This window comes from Bison bison, unplaced genomic scaffold (genome assembly GCF_000754665.1).
Source record: "Bison bison bison isolate TAMUID 2011002044 unplaced genomic scaffold, Bison_UMD1.0 scf7180017864322, whole genome shotgun sequence".
In the NCBI taxonomy this organism is placed as follows: domain Eukaryota; kingdom Metazoa; phylum Chordata; class Mammalia; order Artiodactyla; family Bovidae; genus Bison; species Bison bison.
Window position 1 is genome coordinate 1,540,472 of NW_011494894.1, and position 7,198 is coordinate 1,547,669.

Consider the following 7,198-nt stretch of genomic DNA (forward strand, 5'->3'; position numbering starts at 1 on the left):
CTGCGTGAACTCTGGGAGTTGGCGATGGACAGGGAGGCCTGGCGTGCTGCGATTCATGGGGTTGCAAAGAGTCAGACACGACTGAGTGACTGATCTGATCGCGTCTGATGTAAATTCTAAAACAACATGGAAGGGAGTATAAAGAAGTGTGAGTAAAGACCGAGCTACTTAATGTCTCAGTCAGTCATTCCATTTTACACAATTGAAACTCTTAAAAAGTCTTTTTTTTTTTCTCTTGAGCCAAGTACTGCTGCTTTAGTCCTTAGTACTGCCCTTCTCCAATAACCATTTTTTTTAGTTATTTCAAGACAGTGTGTTGTCTTTCCAGTTGGTATTGGTTTTCTGTTTGTTTCTTCTAGTTTTATTTTGCTTAAATTTGACCAAAATTTCAATCTGTTGAAATATCTTCAGACTTTCCTTGTACACACTTTTTGTTTTTTTCCGTAGGGTTAATATATTGCTTCCTTCTCTCCCCATCGCACTCCTCTTATTTTTTCTTATGTCCCTGTCCTTCTTATTTTTTACATTTATTACTAAACCATTTAATAAAACTTTAAAAATGTCTCAGTACCATCAGGTGCCTCAGACAGTACTTTGGATCAGTGGTTTTCTTGTAGTCTTCTCTCTCGGATTCCTTCTTTGCTCTTCTCAAGTCTGGGTTGGTTGGTTCTCTTGGTCTTCTGCATAGATACCCTCATCACACTTTCACTTGTTTTCCTGGGAATTCCTTTCATCAGTCTTCTATATTGAATTCCAGTTCCTGACCTTTCCCCCACCCCCACCTTCTTTCTGCTTGCTGGAGGCCTATAGGCTCTTCTTTCTGACCCTACTCTTTCAGAATTTCACAGTGATTTGTTTTGGTGGGATTTTATTTTATTTTATTTTCATTTGTTGAGTTGGGCATTTGGTGACCTTCAATTTGGATAATGATACAGATGTTTTATTAGGAGACCTAATAGTTTCAGTATCTATATGCCTTATCTTTTAGGCTACTTGGTTTTCTTAGAAAAGAACTTTCCGGTCTCTTACTGAGGGATGTAGTATTAGACCAACCAAGATTCTGGGAGCCCAGTGGTTGAAGGAGGACCACTGTCCTCATCCATTTGGTGTGTAGGTCTTCATATAAGCCCTGCTTTCACTGCCACTCTTCAGTCCCTGCTTTAGCTGTCTGTAGTATCCGATTCATTCTGTTGTCTGTCTTCCATCTTTTCTCATCTCCTCTCTTGTTTTCTTTGTAGTCATTATTATATAGCTTTACAAATTTCTTTCAGTTCAGTTCAGCTGCTCAGTCATGTCTGACTCTGCGACCCCATGGACTGCAGCATGCCAGGCGTCCATGTCCATCACCAGTTTCTACAGGGGATAGTGATCTGTGTTTCAGAGAATGTTAAATTTAACACTTTGTGTGGACCTCTCAGCTTTGTGGTGTCCATGATTTTGATCAACATGTCTTTGTTGACCTTTTTCAAGTTAACAATTTTTTTTTTCACCAAAATAGGACAAAGAATCCTGTAGATGACGTATAGCTAGAATAATTATTTCAAGTTGACCCAGTACCTTCTGGGCACTGCTAGTTACAACTAACCTTCAATTGTTTCAAATCAAAACTTAGGCATCCCAAGTTACTTGTAAGTTTAAAGGCATACACTATTCCCTTTATCCCCCTTTTAATATATACTATACTTGCCTCTAATCTGATTTTCCTCCAGTTCATTGTTGACACTGCTGTCAGAATAATTCATAAAATGGATGCTTTAGAAAAGTGATTTTTCCAAAGCTAGTAACTCTCTTGCTTATAAGCCTTTAATACCATCACATAGATTTTTAGGGTAATGTTTGCACTTCTTATCTAAGCCACAAAGACTGTTCCCAGACCACCTCAGCATGCTTCCTTGGGTATAGCCCTGTGGAACTTGTAAGGTACACAGGGTATCATGTTTTACACAGGATGTACCCCTCTACCTGGAGTGACTTTTTTTTTCCCTTCCTCACTTAATTTTGTCTCATTCTGAATTACTATTTTTTTTTTGAAAGAATTATTATGTTTTTAAATATCTTTTGCTGTGTCTTTTTAATACCTTGAACCTTTCTGCCGTAGCATTCATGCATATTATACGGTAGGTTTACTTTTTAAATATTTATTTATGTGGCCGCTCCGGGTCTTAACTGCAGCATGCAGGATCCTCGATCTTTGTTGTGGTTGTGGGTTCTTTAGCTGTGGCATGCGAGCTCTTAGTTGTGGCATGTGGGATCCAGTTCCCTGACCAGGGATCAAACCTAGGCCCTCTGCATTGGGAGTGCAGAGTCTTAGCCACTGGACCACCAGGGAAATCCCTGTATGGTAGTTTTTGATACTATTTCTATGCCTCCTTCAACAAGCCTTCACATGCCTCAAATACCAAGTATTTTTCTTCTTTTTTCCTGAAAATTAACATTTTTGTGTATTTTGATACAGTATCATAGACATCTATTAATTTTAGATGGGAAAGATAGTCTAAATCTTGGGCAGAAGATAATGTGTCTTTGAAGAGGAAGCCTCTATAAGATGTCAAATACCAGCTTGGTGACTATATCTTATTTAATTTTGTGTTTCTGACAGTTAGCATAGTTGACATTTAGCATAGTGACTTAGAAACAGCAGATACTCAATAAATATGTGTTGAAAAAAATGAATAAATGAATGAATGATACCTCTCTACTCACATTATCTTAAAAACAGGTAGGGACCATTTATTTTAATTGACCTACCTCCTCACCATTTCTCTCCAGGTCTTTTCTATTTCTATTTTTTCATTCATTCATTAATTCAGAAAATATTTGTTGAGCTCCTCAGTTCAGTTCAGTTCAGTCGCTCAGTCGTATCCAACTCTTTGTGACCCCATGGACCACAGCCTGCCGGGCCTCCATGTGCATCACCAACTCCCAAAATTTACCCAAACTCATGTCCATTGAGTCAGTGATGCCATCCAACCATCTCATCCTCTGTCGTCCCCTTCTCCTCCTGCCTTCAATCTTTCCCAGCCTCAGGGTCTTTTCCAGTGACTCAGCTCTTCGCTTCAGGAGGCCAAAGTATTGGAGTTTCAGCTTCAACATCAGTCCTTCCAGTGAACACCCAGGACTGATCTCCTTTAGGATGGACTGGTTGGATCTCCTTGAAGTCCAAGGGACTCTCAAGAGTCTTCTCCAACACCACAGTTCCAACGCGTCAGTTCTTCGGCGCTCAGCTTTCTTTATAGTCCAACTCTCACATCCATACATGATCACTGGAAAAACCATAGCCTTGACTAGATGGACCTTTGTTGGCAGAGTAATGTCTCTGCTTTTTCATATGCTTCCTTCCAAGGAGTAAGCATCTTTTAATTTCATGGCTGCAGTCACCATTTGCAGTGATTTTGTTGAGCTCCTGCTATATGTCAAATGTGATAATAGCCACTGGAGATATAATGATGAATAAAACACCTGATCTGTACCCTCTCAGAGTTTATAATTTAGTGGGAAATAGCAGTTACAGTACAATGTGAAACTGTTTTCAGTGAGGGAAGTACACGAGAGAATTATGAGAACATGTAAGAGGGGTACCTAACTTGGGGCTCTCCAGAGGTTAAAGAAAGTAAAGTAAAGACATGAGAAATGAGTAGGGTTACTCATCGAAGGCTAAAGGAATGCCGTATTCAGAGGTATGTGAGACTCAGAGCATGCTTTCTTTCTAGCTTCTTCAACTGTGAATTTTTTCTTCTCTTTTCCTTCCTGCCTGCCTATATACAGTCCAGTCTTCACGACATAGTTGAAAGCTTACCTCCTCAACTGTAATATTCATCTTTCCTTTCTTTGAATTAAACTTAGCGTTCGTTTGTGTCTTATTTTCACTTTAGTTGCCTTAAATATATTGTTAACCTGTCTTAGAGGGCAGAAAGTATACCTTATTTACCTCTCTTTCTTTCTTTGATAATTCCTAATTAAACATATTGCTGTCTATCCAGTAAGGATTTAATAAATGCTTGCTGAATAGTTATAAAGGGGACAAAAAGAAATAATACATGTATTTTAAGGTTTCACATACTCTGTGAGGCTGCACCTCAAACTATACCACATGTTCAGGATCAGAGCAAGAGAGGGGTTTTGAAAACTGTCCAAGCATTCATCCCTCTCCCTTTTTCACCATCTCACGGAATACACGTGAAGATTGTTGGCAGGGAAATAGTTGCAGTCAATGAAATTGTCAGTTTGAGAGTGAGTGTTGTGTCTTTGTGTTTCATATGTGCTTTGAAATACTTTGGAATGTTTTAAAGAATATTAGCACTTGGATTTTTAAACTAAATAAATGTTCTAGGTCATATTTAAAACACTGTTAAATTTTAATCAGTACCAAAATTTCAACTCCATCTGCTACAAAAGTGCAAAACTCATTTAAAACACTTAAAAATAATAGCATCTAAAGCTTTTTTGCCCTTGAAGCATTTTCTTCTGCATTGGAATCAGGCTGTCTCTGACATTGGCAACTTAGTTGGATACACATGATTGACTTGAAGATGTAGGCTCTGTGTCAGCCTCTTACCTTTGAAAGGTAGCATTTGCTGAGTACACACTACTCCAATTTTGAACACGATATACAAACTATGTGCATATATTTGCTAATTTTTAGGAACTTATTTCAGTTTCCAGAACCTATAAATTTATGCGAGTGTATTGACAGCACATTTAGCAGCCGAATGAAAATATTAAGGCAGAGTATGAATCAGTCTCAGTCTCAGTTCAGTCACTCAGTCGTGTCCGACTCTTTGCTCCTTGTTTTCATCACTATACTATACTGCCTCTCTGAATATAGACACCTATATGAGGCACTGATAAGGAAACATGATCAAAGTACACTATTAGGATGGGGGCAAAAGCAAGCTACTGAACAATATGTGAAATCCATTTGTTTTTAAAAATCAGAGAGATGAAGACAGAGTTCAGTTGAGTTCAGTTCAGTCACTCAGTTGTGTGACTCTTTGAGACCCCATGGACTGCAGCACGCCAGGCTTCCCTGTCCATCACCAACTCCCGGAGTTTACTCAAGCTCATGACCATTGAGTTGGTGATGCCATCCAACCATCTCATCCTCTGTTGTCCCCTTCTCCTCCCACCTTCAATCTTTCCCAGCATCAGGGTCTTTTCCAGGGAGTCAGTTCTTTGCGTCAGGTGGCCAAAGTATTAGAGTTTCAGCTTCAGCATTAGTCCTTCCAATGAATATTCAGGATTGATTTTCTTTAGGATGGACTAGTTGGATCTCCTTGCAGTCCAAGGGACTCTCAAGAGTCTTCTCCAACACCACAGTTCAAAAGCATCAATTCTTCAGTGCTAAGCTTTCTTTGTAGTCCAGCTCTCACATCCATACATGACCACTGGAAAAACTATAGCCTTGACTAGATGGACCTTTGTTGGCAAAGTAATGTCTCTGCTTTTTAATATGGTGTCTAGGTTGGTCATAACTTTTCTTCCAAGGAGTAAGTGTCTTTTAATTTCATGGATATTTTTTATCAGCTCTAGAGTATTAGGTGTTTCTGGCAAATGCAAAAAAAAAAAAAAAGTGTATCTAAAGCTAAGTATAACAGATCATACTTTTGAGTTAATTTTCATCTAAAGTTAACAGTGTCAAATCATTATCCCAAGTGAACTTCAGAATTCAAACCAAAAAAATAAAATAAATGGTTTCATTATGGAATTGAATGACATAAGCTGAACTTGGGCCTATAAACCCAGAACTACAGAGTTTTAACCTCTCTTTAGCGTAATCTCTTTGTGGCCTTGGGCAAGTTGCTTCACAAAAACAGAAAACAGACAATCAAAATGAGAATGACAAAGGTGTAGAGATCTAGCTTTTAAAGCATTTGGATCTGAGAAGAGCCTCCTAAGTGGATGTTTTTCCTAGCTCTTCAGCCTTTCTGTTTTAAACCTGATTTCTCTGTCTTTTATATTCTGCCTTCTGCTGTATTTATATCCTGTTTTCTTACAAAGACACACCATGTCCTTTAGAAGCATGTTTTATGAAGTAATAGATGTATAGGCCTAGGATTTTAAAAATTATACAAAGTAAAAGTTTTTTCATGTATTTATGTGTGTGTGTGTGTGTGTGTGTGTATATAAGACATTTCTGTATAGGTTACTGTTCACTGAATCATTCACTTCACATCCTAATATGAGATATCACTGAGGAATGGCTCACATTCATTGACATTCGGCTAATAGGAATATAAGAGATTTAAAATTCATATTTGTGGTTGAAATAATTACTCCCTGGGTTATTTTCCAGAGAATCACATGTGTTTTGTATTGCTGTAGGGCAGGACTAGATTTAGCTATTTGCCTAAGGATGAATAATCCAGGTGTTGGCCAAATGACTTTTAGATGGGAAGTAGAGAAACATCCTTAAAATCCTTTTTATCTTTTCTGATCCTGATATTAGTCTGTCAAAGAAAACAAACTTTGCCAGCCATATTTCAGTGCCCTTTGGAGGAATGAAATAGTGTGAGAATGACTGGTTTTTGAATTTTGAGTACATTACTTGTATTTGCAAATTCTTTTAGCACCACCAAAATATGCTTACTTTCTTTTTTTTAATGTTATGATTCATAATATATTCATAACATTTCTTGGAAGATAAAGTTATTTTGATAATGTTTACCTGTCCTGCCTCTTGAGAAATCTGTGTGCAGGTCAGGAAGCAACAGTTAGAACTGGACAGGGAACAACAGACTAGTTCCAAATAGGAAAAGGAGTATGTCAAGGCAGTATATTGTCTCCCTACTTATTTAACTTACATGCAGAGTACATCATGAGAAACGCTGGGCTGGAGGAAGCACAAGCTGGAATCAAGATTGCCGGGAGAAATATCAATAACCTCAGATATGCAGATGACACCACCCTTGTGGCAGAAAGTGAAGAACTAAAGAGCCTCTTGATGAAAGTGAAAGAGGAGAGTGAAAAAGTTGGCTTAAAGCTCAACATTCAGAAAACGAAGATTATGGCATCCGGTCCCTTCGCTTCATGGCAAATAGATGGGGAAACAGTGGAAATAGTGGCTGACTTTATTTTTTGGGGCTCCAAAATCACTGCAGATGGTGATTGCAGCCATGAAATTAAAAGACACTTACTCCTTGGAAGGAAAGTTATGACCAACCTAGACAGCATATTGAAAAGTAGAGACATTACTTTGTCA

At 38.3% G+C, this 7,198-nt stretch overlaps 1 protein-coding gene and 1 non-coding gene across 4 annotated transcripts in view; one reads left to right on the forward strand and one right to left on the reverse strand.

Annotated features, from left to right (window-relative positions):
• The window catches only part of RPS6KC1 (ribosomal protein S6 kinase, 52kDa, polypeptide 1), a 205,992-nt gene that overhangs the window by 141,131 nt on the left and 57,663 nt on the right, over nucleotides 1–7,198 (forward strand). The window lies entirely within an intron of this gene.
• TRNAG-CCC lies at nucleotides 2,257–2,329 on the reverse strand. Its single transcript has one exon. It is a non-coding gene; the product is annotated as a tRNA-Gly (tRNA).